The following is a 16,202-nucleotide window of genomic DNA, read 5'->3' on the forward strand; positions in this document are numbered from 1 at the left end:
GTAAGGGGGAGACCTGTTATGTGGTGTGTGTGTGTGGGGGGGGGGTATGGTAAGGGGGAGTCCTGTTATGTGGTGTGTGGGGGTCTGGTAAGGGGGAGTCCTGTTATGTGGTGTGTGGGGGTCTGGTAAGGGGGAGTCCTGTTATGTGATGTGTGGGGGGGGGTCTGGTAAGGGGGAGACCTGTTATGTGGTGTGTGGGGGTCTGGTAAGGGGGAGACCTGTTATGTGGTGTGTGGGGGGTCTGGTAAGGGGGAGACCTGTTATGTGGTGTGTGGGGATCTGGTGAGGGGGAGACCTGTTATGTGGTGTGGGTGGGGGGTCTGGGAGACCTGTTATGTGGTATGTGGGGGTCTGGTAAGGGGGAGACCTGTTATGTGGTGTGTGGGGGGGTCTGGTAAGGGGGAGTCCTGTTATGTGGTGTGTGGGGGTCTGGTAAGGGTAAGGGGGAGTCCTGTTATGTGGTGTGTGGGGGTCTGGTAAGGGGGAGACCTGTTATGATGGTGTGTGGGGGTCTGGTAAGGGGGAGACCTGTTATGATAGTGTGTGGGGGTCTGGTAAGGGGGAGACCTGTTAGGTGGTGTGTGGGGGTCTGGTAAGGGGGAGTCCTGTTATGTGGTGTGTGGGGGTCTGGTAAGGGGGAGACCTGTTATGATGGTGTGTGGGGGTCTGGTAAGGGGGAGACCTGTTATGATGGTGTGTGGGGGTCTGGTAAGGGGGAGACCTGTTATGATGGTGTGTGGGGGTCTGGTAAGGGGGAGACCTGATATGTGGTGTGTGGGGGTCTGGTAAGGGGCAGACCTGTTATGTGGTGTGTGTGTGGGGGGGGGGTCTGGGAGACCTGTTATGTGGTGTGTGGGGGTCTGGTAAGGGGGAGACCTGTTATGTGGTGTGTGGGGGGGTCTGGTAAGGGGGAGTCCTGTTATGTGGTGTGTGGGGGTCTGGTAAGGGTAAGGGGGAGTCCTGTTATGTGGTGTGTGGGGGTCTGGTAAGGGGGAGACCTGTTATGTGGTGTGTGTGGGGGGGTCTGGTAAGGGAGAGACCTGTTATGTGGTGTGTGTGTGTGTGTGTGGGGGGGGTCTGGTAAGGGGGAGTCCTGTTATGTGGTGTGTGGGGGTCTGGTAAGGGGGAGACCTGTTATGTGGTGTGTGAGGGGGGTCTGGTAAGGGGGAGACCTGTTATGTGGTGTGTGTGTGGGGGGTCTGGTAAGGGTAAGGGCGAGACCTGTTATGTGGTGTGCGGGGGTCTGGTAAGGGGGAGACCTGTTATGTGGTGTGTGTGTGTGTGGGGGGGGGTCTGGTAAGGGGGAGTCCTGTTATGTGGTGTGTGGGGGTCTGGTAAGGGGGAGACGTGTTATGTGGTGTGTGAGGGGGGTCTGGTAAGGGGGAGACCTGTTATGTGGTGTGTGTGGGGGGGTCTGGTAAGGGTAAGGGCGAGACCTGTTATGTGGTGTGCGGGGGTCTGGTAAGGGGGAGACCTGTTATGTGGTGTGTGTGTGTGTGGGGGGGTCTGGTAAGGGGGAGTCCTGTTATGTGGTGTGTGGGGGTCTGGTAAGGGGGAGACGTGTTATGTGGTGTGTGAGGGGGGTCTGGTAAGGGGGAGACCTGTTATGTGGTGTGTGTGGGGGGGTCTGGTAAGGGGGAGACCTGTTATGTGGTGTGTGGGGGGGTCTGGTAAGGGGGAGTCCTGTTATGTGGTGTGTGGGGGTCTGGTAAGGGGGAGACGTGTTATGTGGTGTGTGAGGGGGGTCTGGTAAGGGGGAGACCTGTTATGTGGTGTGTGTGGGGGGGTCTGGTAAGGGGGAGACCTGTTATGTGGTGTGCGGGGGTCTGGTAAGGGGGAGACCTGTTATGTGGTGTGTGTGTGGGGGGGTATGGTAAGGGGGAGTCCTGTTATGTGGTGTGTGGGGGTCTGGTAAGGGGGAGTCCTGTTATGTGATGTGTGGGGGGGGGGTCTGGTAAGGGGGAGACCTGTTATGTGGTGTGTGGGGGTCTGGTAAGGGTAAGGGGGAGACCTGTTATGTGGTGCGTGGGGGGTCTGGTAAGGGGGAGACCTGTTATGTGGTGTGTGGGGATCTGGTGAGGGGGAGACCTGTTATGTGGTGTGGGTGGGGGGTCTGGGAGACCTGTTATGTGGTATGTGGGGGTCTGGTAAGGGGGAGACCTGTTATGTGGTGTGTGGGGGGGTCTGGTAAGGGGGAGTCCTGTTATGTGGTGTGTGGGGGTCTGGTAAGGGTAAGGGGGAGTCCTGTTATGTGGTGTGTGGGGGTCTGGTAAGGGTAAGGGGGAGTCCTGTTATGTGGTGTGTGGGGGTCTGGTAAGGGTAAGGGGGAGACCTGTTATGTGGTGTGTGGGGGTCTGGTAAGGGGGAGACCTGTTATGTGGTGTGTGGGGGTCTGGTAAGGGGGAGACCTGTTATGATAGTGTGTGGGGGTCTGGTAAGGGGGAGACCTGTTAGGTGGTGTGTGGGGGTCTGGTAAGGGGGAGTCCTGTTATGTGGTGTGTGGGGGTCTGGTAAGGGGGAAACCTGTTATGTGGTGTGTGTGTGTGGGGGGTCTGGTAAGGGAAAGACCTGTTATGTGGTGTGTGTGTGTGGGGGGGGGGTCTGGTAAGGGGGAGTCCTGTTATGTGGTGTGTGGGGGTCTGGTAAGGGGGAGTCCTGTTATGTGGTGTGTGGGGGTCTGGTAAGGGGGAGACCTGTTATGTGGTGTGTGAGGGGGGTCTGGTAAGGGGGATACCTGTTATGTGGTGTGTGTGTGGGGGGTCTGGTAAGGGTAAGGGCGAGACCTGTTATGTGGTGTGCGGGGGTCTGGTAAGGGGGAGACCTGTTATGTGGTGTGTGTGTGTGTGTGTGGGGGGGGGCTGGTAAGGGGGAGTCCTGTTATGTGGTGTGTGGGGGTCTGGTAAGGGGGAGACGTGTTATGTGGTGTGTGAGGGGGATCTGGTAAGGGGGAGACCTGTTATGTGGTGTGTGTGGGGGGGTCTGGTAAGGGGGAGACCTGTTATGTGGTGTGCGGGGGTCTGGTAAGGGGGAGACCTGTTATGTGGTGTGTGTGTGTGGGGGGGGGGGTATGGTAAGGGGGAGTCCTGTTATGTGGTGTGTGGGGGTCTGGTAAGGGGGAGTCCTGTTATGTGGTGTGTGGGGGTCTGGTAAGGGGGAGTCCTGTTATGTGATGTGTGGGGGGGGTCTGGTAAGGGGGAGACCTGTTATGTGGTGTGTGGGGGTCTGGTAAGGGGGAGACCTGTTATGTGGTGTGTGGGGGGTCTGGTAAGGGGGAGACCTGTTATGTGGTGTGGGGATCTGGTGAGGGGGAGACCTGTTATGTGGTGTGGGTGGGGGGTCTGGGAGACCTGTTATGTGGTATGTGGGGGTCTGGTAAGGGGGAGACCTGTTATGTGGTGTGTGGGGGGGTCTGGTAAGGGGGAGTCCTGTTATGTGGTGTGTGGGGGTCTGGTAAGGGTAAGGGGGAGTCCTGTTATGTGGTGTGTGGGGGTCTGGTAAGGGGGAGACCTGTTATGATGGTGTGTGGGGGTCTGGTAAGGGGGAGACCTGTTATGATAGTGTGTGGGGGTCTGGTAAGGGGGAGACCTGTTAGGTGGTGTGTGGGGGTCTGGTAAGGGGGAGTCCTGTTATGTGGTGTGTGGGGGTCTGGTAAGGGGGAGACCTGTTATGATGGTGTGTGGGGGTCTGGTAAGGGGGGAGACCTGTTATGATGGTGTGTGGGGGTCTGGTAAGGGGGAGACCTGTTATGATGGTGTGTGGGGGTCTGGTAAGGGGGAGACCTGATATGTGGTGTGTGGGGGTCTGGTAAGGGGCAGACCTGTTATGTGGTGTGTGTGTGGGGGGGGGGGTCTGGGAGACCTGTTATGTGGTGTGTGGGGGTCTGGTAAGGGGGAGACCTGTTATGTGGTGTGTGGGGGGGTCTGGTAAGGGGGAGTCCTGTTATGTGGTGTGTGGGGGTCTGGTAAGGGTAAGGGGGAGTCCTGTTATGTGGTGTGTGGGGGGTCTGGTAAGGGGGAGACCTGTTATGTGGTGTGTGTGGGGGGGTCTGGTAAGGGAGAGACCTGTTATGTGGTGTGTGTGTGTGTGGGGGGGGTCTGGTAAGGGGGAGTCCTGTTATGTGGTGTGTGGGGGTCTGGTAAGGGGGAGACCTGTTATGTGGTGTGTGAGGGGGGTCTGGTAAGGGGGAGACCTGTTATGTGGTGTGTGTGTGGGGGGTCTGGTAAGGGTAAGGGCGAGACCTGTTATGTGGTGTGCGGGGGTCTGGTAAGGGGGAGACCTGTTATGTGGTGTGTGTGTGTGTGGGGGGGGGTCTGGTAAGGGGGAGTCCTGTTATGTGGTGTGTGGGGGTCTGGTAAGGGGGAGACGTGTTATGTGGTGTGTGAGGGGGGTCTGGTAAGGGGGAGACCTGTTATGTGGTGTGTGTGGGGGGGTCTGGTAAGGGGGAGACCTGTTATGTGGTGTGCGGGGGTCTGGTAAGGGGGAGACCTGTTATGTGGTGTGTGTGGGGGGGGGGGTATGGTAAGGGGGAGTCCTGTTATGTGGTGTGTGGGGGTCTGGTAAGGGGGAGTCCTGTTATGTGATGTGTGGGGGGGGACTGGTAAGGGGGAGACCTGTTATGTGGTGTGTGGGGGTCTGGTAAGGGGGAGACCTGTTATGTGGAGTGTGGGGGGTCTGGTAAGGGGGAGACCTGTTATGTGGTGTGTGGGGATCTGGTGAGGGGGAGACCTGTTATGTGGTGTGGGTGGGGGGTCTGGGAGACCTGTTATGTGGTATGTGGGGGTCTGGTAAGGGGGTGACCTGTTATGTGGTGTGTGGGGGGGGTCTGGTAAGGGGGAGTCCTGTTATGTGGTGTGTGGGGGTCTGGTAAGGGTAAGGGGGAGTCCTGTTATGTGGTGTGTGGGGGTCTGGTAAGGGGGAGACCTGTTATGATGGTGTGTGGGGGTCTGGTAAGGGGTAGACCTGTTATGATAGTGTGTGGGGGTCTGGTAAGGGGGAGACCTGTTAGGTGGTGTGTGGGGGTCTGGTAAGGGGGAGTCCTGTTATGTGGTGTGTGGGGGTCTGGTAAGGGGGAGACCTGTTATGATGGTGTGTGGGGGTCTGGTAAGGGGGAGACCTGTTATGATGGTGTGTGGGGGTCTGGTAAGGGGGAGACCTGATATGTGGTGTGTGGGGGTCTGGTAAGGGTAAGACCTGTTATGTGGTGTGTGTGTGGGGGGGGTCTGGGAGACCTGTTATGTGGTGTGTGGGGGTCTTGTAAGGGGGAGACCTGTTATGTGGTGTGTGGGAGGGGGTCTGGTAAGGGGGAGTCCTGTTATGTGGTGTGTGGGGGTCTGGTAAGGGTAAGGGGGAGTCCTGTTATGTGGTGTGTGGGGGTCTGGTAAGGGGGAGACCTGTTATGTGGTGTGTGTGGGGGGGTCTGGTAAGGGGGAGACCTGTTATGTGGTGTGTGGGGGTCTGGTAAGGGTAAGAGGGAGACCTGTTATGTGGTGTGTGTGGGGGGGGGGGGTCTGGTAAGGGGGAGACCTGTTATGTGGTATGTGGGGGGGGTCTGGTAAGGGGGAGACCTGTTACGTGGTGTTTGTTGGGGGGTCTGGTAAGGGGGAGACCTGTTATGTGGTGTGTGGGGGTCTGGTAAGGGGGAGTCCTGTTATGTGGTGTGTGTGGGGGGGGTCTGGTAAGGGGGAGTCCTGTTATGTGGTGTGTGTGGGGGGGTCTGGTAAGGGGGAGTCCTGTTATGTGGTGTGTGGGGGGGGGGTCTGGTAAGGGGGAGTCCTGTTATGTGGTGTGTGGGGGGGGGTCTGGTAAGGGGGAGACCTGTTATGTGGTGTGTGGGGGTCTGGTAAGGGGGAGTCCTGTTATGTGATGTGTGGGGGGGGGTCTGGTAAGGGGGAGACCTGTTATTTGGTGTGTGGGGGTCTGGTAAGGGGAGACCTGTTATGTGGAGTGTGGGGGGTCTGGTAAGGGGGAAACCTGTTATGTGGTGTGTGGGGATCTGGTGAGGGGGAGACCTGTTATGTGGTGTGGGTGGGGGGGTCTGGGAGACCTGTTATGTGGTATGTGGGGGTCTGGTAAGGGGGAGACCTGTTATGTGGTGTGTGGGGGGGTCTGGTAAGGGGAGTCCTGTTATGTGGTGTATGTGGGGGGGGTCTGGTAAGGGGGAGACCTGTTTTGTAGTGTTTGTGTGTGTGGGGGGGGGTCTGGTAAGGGAGAGACCTGTTATGTGGTGTGTGTGTGTGTGTGGGGGGGGGTCTGGTAAGGGGGAGACCTGTTATGTGGTGTGTGTGGGGGGGGCTGTTAAGGGTAAGGGGGAGACCACACACACACACACACCACATAACAGGTCTCCCCTTACCAGACCCCCGCACACCACACCATCATAACAGGTCTCCCCCTTACCAGACCCCCACACACCACATAACAGGACTCCCCCTTACCGGACCCCCCCACACACCACATAAGGGGGGGTCTGGTAAGGGGGAGACCTGTTATGTGGTGTGTGGGGGGGTCTGGTAAGGGGGAGTCCTGTTATGTGGTGTGTGGGGGTCTGGTAAGGGTAAGGGGGAGTCCTGTTATGTGGTGTGTGGGGGTCTGGTAAGGGGGAGACCTGTTATGATGGTGTGTGGGGGTCTGGTAAGGGGGAGACCTGTTATGATAGTGTGTGGGGGTCTGGTAAGGGGGGGTCCTGTTATGTGGTGTGTGGGGGTCTGGTAAGGGGGAGACCTGTTATGATGGTGTGTGGGGGTCTGGTAAGGGGGAGACCTGTTATGATGGTGTGTGGGGGTCTGGTAAGGGGAGACCTGTTATGATGGTGTGTGGGGGTCTGGTAAGGGGGAGACCTGATATGTGGTGTGTGGGGGTCTGGTAAGGGGGAGACCTGTTATGTGGTGTGTGTGTGGGGGGGGGTCTGGGAGACCTGTTATGTGGTGTGTGGGGGTCTGGTAAGGGGGAGACCTGTTATGTGGTGTGTGGGGGGGTCTGGTAAGGGGGAGTCCTGTTATGTGGTGTGTGGGGGTCTGGTAAGGGTAAGGGGGAGTCCTGTTATGTGGTGTGTGGGGGTCTGGTAAGGGGGAGACCTGTTATGTGGTGTGTGTGGGGGGGTCTGGTAAGGGAGAGACCTGTTATGTGGTGTGTGTGTGTGTGTGGGGGGGATCTGGTAAGGGGGAGTCCTGTTATGTGGTGTGTGGGGGTCTGGTAAGGGGGAGACCTGTTATGTGGTGTGTGAGGGGGGTCTGGTAAGGGGGAGACCTGTTATGTGGTGTGTGTGTGGGGGGTCTGGTAAGGGTAAGGGCGAGACCTGTTATGTGGTGTGCGGGGGTCTGGTAAGGGGGAGACCTGTTATGTGGTGTGTGTGTGTGTGTGGGGGGGTCTGGTAAGGGGGAGTCCTGTTATGTGGTGTGTGGGGGTCTGGTAAGGGGAGACGTGTTATGTGGTGTGTGAGGGGGGTCTGGTAAGGGGGAGACCTGTTATGTGGTGTGTGTGGGGGGGTCTGGTAAGGGGGAGACCTGTTATGTGGTGTGCGGGGGTCTGGTAAGGGGGAGACCTGTTATGTGGTGTGTGTGTGGGGGGGGGGGTATGGTAAGGGGGAGTCCTGTTATGTGATGTGTGGGGGGGGACTGGTAAGGGGGAGACCTGTTATGTGGTGTGTGGGGGTCTGGTAAGGGGGAGACCTGTTATGTGGAGTGTGGGGGGTCTGGTAAGGGGGAGACCTGTTATGTGGTGTGTGGGGATCTGGTGAGGGGGAGACCTGTTATGTGGTGTGGGTGGGGGGTCTGGGAGACCTGTTATGTGGTATGTGGGGGTCTGGTAAGGGGGTGACCTGTTATGTGGTGTGTGGGGGGGGTCTGGTAAGGGGGAGTCCTGTTATGTGGTGTGTGGGGGTCTGGTAAGGGTAAGGGGGAGTCCTGTTATGTGGTGTGTGGGGGTCTGGTAAGGGGTAGACCTGTTATGATAGTGTGTGGGGGTCTGGTAAGGGGGAGACCTGTTATGATGGTGTGTGGGGGTCTGGTAAGGGGTAGACCTGTTATGATAGTGTGTGGGGGTCTGGTAAGGGGGAGACCTGTTAGGTGGTGTGTGGGGGTCTGGTAAGGGGGAGTCCTGTTATGTGGTGTGTGGGGGTCTGGTAAGGGGGAGTCCTGTTATGATGGTGTGTGGGGGTCTGGTAATGGGGAGACCTGTTATGATGGTGTGTGGGGGTCTGGTAAGGGGGAGACCTGATATGTGGTGTGTGGGAGTCTGGTAAGGGTAAGACCTGTTATGTGGTGCGTGTGTGGGGGGGGTCTGGGAGACCTGTTATGTGGTGTGTGGGGGTCTGGTAAGGGGGAGACCTGTTATGTGGTGTGTGGGGGGGGTCTGGTAAGGGGGAGTCCTGTTATGTGGTGTGTGGGGGTCTGGTAAGGGTAAGGGGGAGTCCTGTTATGTGGTGTGTGGGGGTCTGGTAAGGGGGAGACCTGTTATGTGGTGTGTGGGGGGGGTCTGGTAAGGGGGAGTCCTGTTATGTGGTGTGTGGGGGTCTGGTAAGGGTAAGGGGGAGTCCTGTTATGTGGTGTGTGGGGGTCTGGTAAGGGGGAGACCTGTTATGTGGTGTGTGGGGGGGGGTCTGGTAAGGGGGAGACCTGTTATGTGGTGTGTGGGGGTCTGGTAAGGGTAAGAGGGAGACCTGTTATGTGGTGTGTGTGTGGGGGGGGGGGGTCTGGTAAGGGGGAGACCTGTTATGTGGTATGTGGGGGGGGTCTGGTAAGGGGGAGACCTGTTACGTGGTGTTTGTTGGGGGGTCTGGTAAGGGGGAGACCTGTTATGTGGTGTGTGGGGGTCTGGTAAGGGGGAGTCCTGTTATGTGGTGTGTGTGGGGGGGGTCTGGTAAGGGGGAGTCCTGTTATGTGGTGTGTGTGGGGGGGTCTGGTAAGGGGGAGTCCTGTTATGTGGTGTGTGGGGGGGGGTCTGGTAAGGGGGAGTCCTGTTATGTGGTGTGTGGGGGGGGGTCTGGTAAGGGGGAGACCTGTTATGTGGTGTGTGGGGGTCTGGTAAGGGGGAGTCCTGTTATGTGATGTGTGGGGGGGGGTCTGGTAAGGGGGAGACCTGTTATTTGGTGTGTGGGGGTCTGGTAAGGGGGAGACCTGTTATGTGGAGTGTGGGGGGTCTGGTAAGGGGGAAACCTGTTATGTGGTGTGTGGGGATCTGGTGAGGGGGAGACCTGTTATGTGGTGTGGGTGGGGGGGTCTGGGAGACCTGTTATGTGGTATGTGGGGGTCTGGTAAGGGGGAGACCTGTTATGTGGTGTGTGGGGGGGTCTGGTAAGGGGAGTCCTGTTATGTGGTGTATGTGGGGGGGGGGTCTGGTAAGGGGGAGACCTGTTTTGTAGTGTTTGTGTGTGTGTGGGGGGGTCTGGTAAGGGAGAGACCTGTTATGTGGTGTGTGTGTGTGTGGGGGGGGGGGTCTGGTAAGGGGGAGACCTGTTATGTGGTGTGTGTGGGGGGGGCTGTTAAGGACCTGTTATGTGGTGTGCAGGGGTCTGGTAAGGGGATGACCTGTTATGTGCGGTGTGATGTGTGTGTGTGGGGGGGGGGTCTGGTAATGGGGAGTCCTGTTATGTGGTGTGTGGGGACGTCTGGTAAGGGGGAGACCTGTTATGTGGTGTGCTGGGGGGTCTGGTAAGGGGGAGACCTGTTATGTGGTTGTGTGTGGGGGGGGGGGTCTGGTAAGGGTAAGGGGGAGACCTGTTATGTGGTGTGCGGGGGTCTGGAAAGGGGGAGACCTGTTATGTGGTGTGTGTGTGTTGAGGGGGGGGGGTCTGGTAAGGGGGGAGACCTGTTATGTGGTGTGTGGGGTCTGGTAAGGGGGAGACCTGTTATGTGGTGTGTGGGGGTCTGGTAAGGGGGAGACCTTTTATGTGGTGTGTGGGGGTCTGGTAAGGGGGGAGACCTGTTATGTGGTGTGCGTGGGGGGTCTGGGAGACCTGTTATGTTGTATGTGGGGGTCTGGTAAGGGGGAGACCTGTTATGTGGTGTGTGGGGGGGTCCGGTAAGGGGGAGTCCTGTTATGTGGTGTGTGGGGGTCTGGTAAGGGGGGAGACCTGTTATGATGGTGTGTGGGGGTCTGGTAAAGGGGAGACCTGTTATGATGGTGTGTGGGGGGGTCTGGTAAGGGGGAGACCTGTTTATGTGGTGTGTGGGGGTCTGGTAAGGGTAAGGGAGAGACCTGTTATGTGGTGTGTGTGTGGTGGGGGTCTGGGAGACCTGTTATGTGGTGTGTGGGGGTCTGGTAAGGGGGAGACCTGTTATGTGGTGTGTGGGGGTCTGGTAAGGGGGAGTCCTGTTATGTGGTGTGTGTGTGTGGGGTCTGTAAGGGGGAGACCTGTTAGGTGGTGTGTGTGGGGGGGGGTGTCGGTCTCGTAAGGGGGAGACCTGTTATGTAGTGTGTGTGTGTGTGGGGGGGGGGTCTGGTAAGGGAGAGACCTGTTATGTGGTGTGTGTGTGTGTGTGTGGGGGGTCTGGTAAGGGGGAGTCCTGTTATGTGGTGTATGGGGGTCTGGTAAGGGGGGAGACCTGTTATGTGGTGTGTGAGGGGGGTCTGGAAAGGGGGAGACCTGTATGTGGTGTGTGTGTGTGTGTGTGTGTGGGGGTCTGATAAGGGGGAGTCCTGTTATGCGGTGTGTGGGGGTCTGGTAAGGGGGAGACCTGTTATGTGGTGTGTGAGGGGGGGTCTGGTAAGGGGGAGACCTGTTATGTGGGTGTGTGAGGGGGTCTGGTAAGGGGGAGACCTGTTATGTGGTGTGTGTGGGGGGGGGTCTTGTAATGGGGGAGTCCTGTTATGTGGTGTGTGGGGGGGGTCTGGTAAGGGGGAGACCTGTTATGTGGTGTGTGGGGGTCTGGTAAGGGGGAGTCCTGTTATGTGGTGTGTGTGTGTGGGGGGTCTGGTAAGGGGGAGACCTGTTATGTGGTGTGTGGGGGGGGGTCTGGTAAGGGGGAGTCCTGTTATGTGGTGTGTGGGGGGTCTGGTAAGGGGGAGACCTGTTATGTGGTGTGTGGGGGTCTGGTAAGGAGGAGACCTGTTATGTGGTGTGTGGGGGTGTGGGGGGGGTCTGGTAAGGGGGAGACCTGTTATGTGGTGTGTGGGGGTCTGGTAAGGGGGAGACCTGTTAGGTGGTGTTGTGCGGGGGGGTCTGGTAAGGGTAAGGGGGAGACCTGTTATGTGGTGTGTGGGGTCTTGTAAGGGTAAGGGGGAGTCCTGTTATGTGTGTGTGTGGGGGGGGGTCTGGTAAGGGGGAGACCTGTTATGTGGTGTGTGTGGGGGGGGGTCTGGTAAGGGGGAGACCTGTTATATGGTGTTTGTGTGGGGGTCTGGTAAGGGGGAGACCTGTTATGTGGTGTGTGTGTGGGGGGTCTGGTAAGGGGGAGACCTGTTATGTGGTGTGTGGGGGTCTGGTAAGGGGGAGACCTGTTATGTGGTGTGTGGGGGTCTGGTAAGGGGGAGTCCTGTTATGTGGTGTGTGGGGGTCTGGTAAGGGTAAGGGGGAGACCTGTTATGTGGTGTGTGTGGGGGGGTCTGGTAAGGGGGAGACCTGTTATGTGGTGTGTGGGGGTCTTGTAAGGGGAGACCTGTTGTGTGGTGTGTGGGGGTCTGGTAAGGGGGAGACCTGTTATGTGGTGTGTGGGGTCTTGTAAGGGTAAGGGGGAGACCTGTTGTGTGGGGGTCTGGTAAGGTTAAGGGGGATACCTGTTATGTGGTGTGTGTGGGGGGGTCTGGTAAGGGTAAGGGGGAGACCTGTTATGTGCTGTGTGTGGGGGGGGGTCTGGTAAGGGGGAGTCCTGTTATGTGGTGTGGTGGGGGTCTTGTAAGGGTAAGGGGGAGACCTGTTGTGTGGTGTGTGGGGGTCTCGTAAGGGGGAGACCTGTTATGTGGTGTGTGGGGGGGACCTGTTATGTGGTGTGTGGGGGTCTGGTAAGGGTAAGGGGGAGACCTGTTATGTGGTGTGTGGGGGTCTGGTAAGATGTGTGGGGGGTCTGGTAAGGGGGAGACCTGTTATGTGGTTGTGTGGGGGTTCTGGTAAGGGGGAGACCTGTTATGTGGTGTGTGGGGTCTTGTAAGGGTAAAGGGGAGACCTGTTGTGTGGTGTGTGGGGGGGGGGGTGTCTGGTAAGGGGGAGACCTGTTGTGTGGTGTGTGGGGGTCTGGTAAGGGTAAGGGGGAGTCCTGTAATGTGGTGTGTGGGGGCCTGGTAAGGGTAAGGGGGAGTCCTGGTATGTGGTGTGTTGGGGGTCTGGTAAGGGGGAAACCTGTTATGTGGTGTGTGGGGGTCTGCTAAGGGTAAGGGGGAGACCTGTTATGTTAGGTGCTGCAGAGATGAGACCTGTGATGTAAGGGGCTGCAGAGGGGGAGACCTGTGATGTTAGGGGCTGCTTAGGGGGAGACCTGTGAGGGGGGGGGGGCTGTAGAGGGGGGAGACCTGTGATCCTGTGATATTAGGGGCAGCAGAGGGGGAGACCTGTGATGTTAGGGGCTAGGGCTGGGCGGTATACCAGTTCATACCGAATACCGAAATTTTTGTGCTGCACGATATTAATTTTTCCCCATACCACAATACCACATGATTTGGTGGGGGGGGAGCAGAACAGCGCTCGCGGGTCACATGATTTGGGGGGGAGCAGAACAGCGCTGGCGGGTCACATGATTTGGGGGGGGTGAAAGAAATACCGTTATATACCGTGGAACCGCCATAAGTTACAAAAATACCGTGATACACATATTTGGTCATACCGCCCAGCTCTATTAGGGGCTGCAGAGGGGGAGACCTGTGATGTTAGAGGCTGCAGAGGGGGACCTGTGATCCTGTGATCTTAGGGGCTGCAGAGGGGGACCTGTGATGTGGGGGGGGGACCTGTGATGATGGGGTCCGTAAAGGGGGGGGGGAACTGTGATGTTGGGGGGCTGCAAAGGGGGGACCTGTGATCCTGTGATCTTAGGGGCTGCAGAGGGGGACCTGTGATGTGGGGGGGGGACCTGTGATGATGGGGTCCGTAAAGGGGGGGGGGAACTGTGATGTTGGGGGGCTGCAAAGGGGGGACCTGTGATGTGGGGGATGCAAAGGGGAACCTGTGATGTGGGGGGCTGCAAAGGGGGGACCTGTGATGTGGGGGGCTGCAAAGGGGGGACCTGTGATGTGGGGGGCTGCAAAGGGGGGACCTGTGATGTGGGAGGGCTGCAAGTAGGGGGGCTGTAATGTTGGTGGGTGCTGGTGGAGAGGGGAGACCATTTATGTGGAGGAAGAAGAAAAAGACTGGCAACCACAAAAGATGCACACCACCATATGTACAAATAAATATAAATATTACTTTATTAGAAAAACCACAAAGGGAGAGAACGTCTTAAAAACACTTAAAAACACACAAATAGATGTACAGAGAGAAGGGATGTAACCCTCCAAAGTTCCGCAGAAGCAAAGTCAATATGTGGGCTCGTTTCCATGTGGCGAGTGCTCGATATGTCAGTTTATGGAGCCGACAAAAGAATTCCTTAACCCAGGTGATGAATCTCGGCATAAACTTCGTCAGTACATCAACTGTAAGTTACGAAATGTTGTGTATGCTATCCTTTGTTCCTGTCAACAGGTGTATATCGGGCAGACAACACAGGAGTTACGTAAGCGAATTCAGAAACACTTGTCAACCATCTCCCTGGCTGAGAGGGATTTTGGAAGAGACAGGACATTAACATCGGTGGCAGCACATTTTCGAAAGAGACATCAAGGTAAGTCTCGTGACTTGAGGGTTGTTGGGTTGGAAAGATTGCCATGTGGCATACGTGGTGGCGACATAACGAACCGACTGCTGCAACGTGAGTCCAAGTGGATCTTTGATCTGAACACTGTTGCGCCACACGGTCTAAATGAGGAGCTAACATTTACTGTTTTTTTGGGATAAATTACTTTATATATATAAAATAATAATTTTGACTTAATATTTTTATTTTTTTTTTCCTTCTCCTCTTTACACTTCATGGCCACTTGTCCCCAGTGGCACACTTGTTAATTTAGCACTCACACATTTTACATTTTCACTTATTCACACATTATCATACATCACATACCCATAGGCCTACACATTATACACAGTGTCACCTTTTATATTACTCTTTAGCACGTTTTCATCACATTGTTTTCATACACAATACATCTAAATATAATGTTATTTACAATATCCCCCCTTTTTATTTTTTTTATTTTTTTTTTCACTGTTTGCTGGGTGTATGTGGTTTGGTTTGTAGTTCACATTTATAATTTTAATTTTTTCATTGAATAATATTATTTTATTTTTATTTATTTTTTTTTATTTATTTTTTTATAATATTATTGTTTTTTGCTCCATTAGAACTCCGCCTACAACTCATGCTGAGATGACAGTGTTTGCCTGGATATTTGGGGAGGAGTGTTTGGATAAAGTTTGGATCTGTACGATGACCGGGCTCTACTAAGAAGCCCCTCCACATAATAAGGAGAATTGGAGAGATCGACAATGGGATATGCTGGACTCTGAACTTGATTGGGGGGACAAGCCATCGACACTCACCTGGAACGGGGGATGTCATTGGGACTTATTTGGACCATGGGACTTTTTTGATACTTACCTGGTCTATGGATCATCTTTATATTTGGGGCTTGGCCTCTACCCGTTTAGGGTTGGATACTAGCCCTCTGGGATCGTGAGGGCTAATTTTCACAAGGACCCATATATATCCACATAATTAATTGGGTAATATCATTGAATATGGTTCATGTTATAGGTGCGACTTATTGACGCACCTGGGGGATGCATCCTCTATTCTTATTATTATTATTTGGTAAATATATTCTGTTTGTGCTGTTGAGTGTGGAGTTTTCTCCCTAAAATATACGGGCTATTGTTCGGCTATTTTTCTGCACTCTGATTGTTGTCCTTCTATGTGTCACTCATCTGACTTGAACTCGTGACCCATTGGGCATCCAGCATTGAAGCGTGGTGCTGAGACCTGGCACACACGCTCGTGCTGGGAGTGAGATAACTTTCTTTTCTCTTGCAGTCTACGTCCGTGCAGTCTAGTGACTGCGTCGGCGCAGACATCAGGTATGATGTGGCCACGCCTGATGTGTCTTGCTTTATTTCTTGCATATGCGCAGTAGGCTATTTTGTGCGCACACGTGATTATGACAGAGGTCTGCCACACTTCCGGCAGCTCTCACTCTCTTTGATCCCCATTTCCGGAAGACCTGCACACGATGTGGGGAGGAACAAACACACACCATGCTGGGTATGTACATTTAATTTAAGCATGACTATAGGTGATATTTAATTGGGATTGGATATAAAAAGCATTGAGGGGGAGCAGGTGATCACTCCTGAGGAAGCTGCCGTAGTGGGTGGCGGAACGCGTGGAGCAAGCTGTCCCCCTATCTCGTGGTCGAAACTGTCCTATGTCTGTGCACCCTTATATTTTTTCTATGGGTCCAAGTCCTTGAGTATATATTTTCTCAGTTATTTTCTTTATTTAATACTACACATTTCTTCTTTGGTTAGGAGTATAGGCTTGTCATATACACATATTTTCTGGTGCCTTCAGCACTCTGGCATTATGTTGTTAAGTATATAGTGGCACTGTATTAATTATTGTCCAGGATTATTATTTATATACTATATATATATATATATATATATATATATATATACACTTCCTCTTTGTCACATTCTTGGTATTTTTCTGTGTGAGGGCATTGCTTATATTATATCTATTTGCTATGCACATTGCTGTATTTATTCTTTGTGGACTTGGTAGGGTTCATTTGCATTGATCTTGTGGACAGTTTTCCACCGATACGCTATTCAGCGTCGGTTAGGGGGTTGAGGTAGGGTTACATCCCTTCTCTCTGTACATCTATTTGTGTGTTTTTAAGTGTTTTTAAGACGGTCTCTCCCTTTGTGGTTTTTCTAATAAAGTAATATTTATATTTATTTGTACATATGGTGGTGTGCATCTTTTGTGGTTGCCAGTCTTTTTCTTCTTTTTTCAATTGTGTAATGTTTGGGCAACCTCCTTGCACCCACGTTCATTATTTCAGCGGTGCCCATCGCTTTCTTTAGTGCATTTATGTAAAGGCTGAAGAGGGGGGACCTGTGATATTGGGGGCTTTAAAGGGGATACCTGTGATGTGGGGGGCAGAAGAGGGGATGCCTTTGA

This window comes from Hyla sarda, chromosome 7 (assembly GCF_029499605.1).
Source record: "Hyla sarda isolate aHylSar1 chromosome 7, aHylSar1.hap1, whole genome shotgun sequence".
NCBI lineage: Eukaryota > Metazoa > Chordata > Amphibia > Anura > Hylidae > Hyla > Hyla sarda.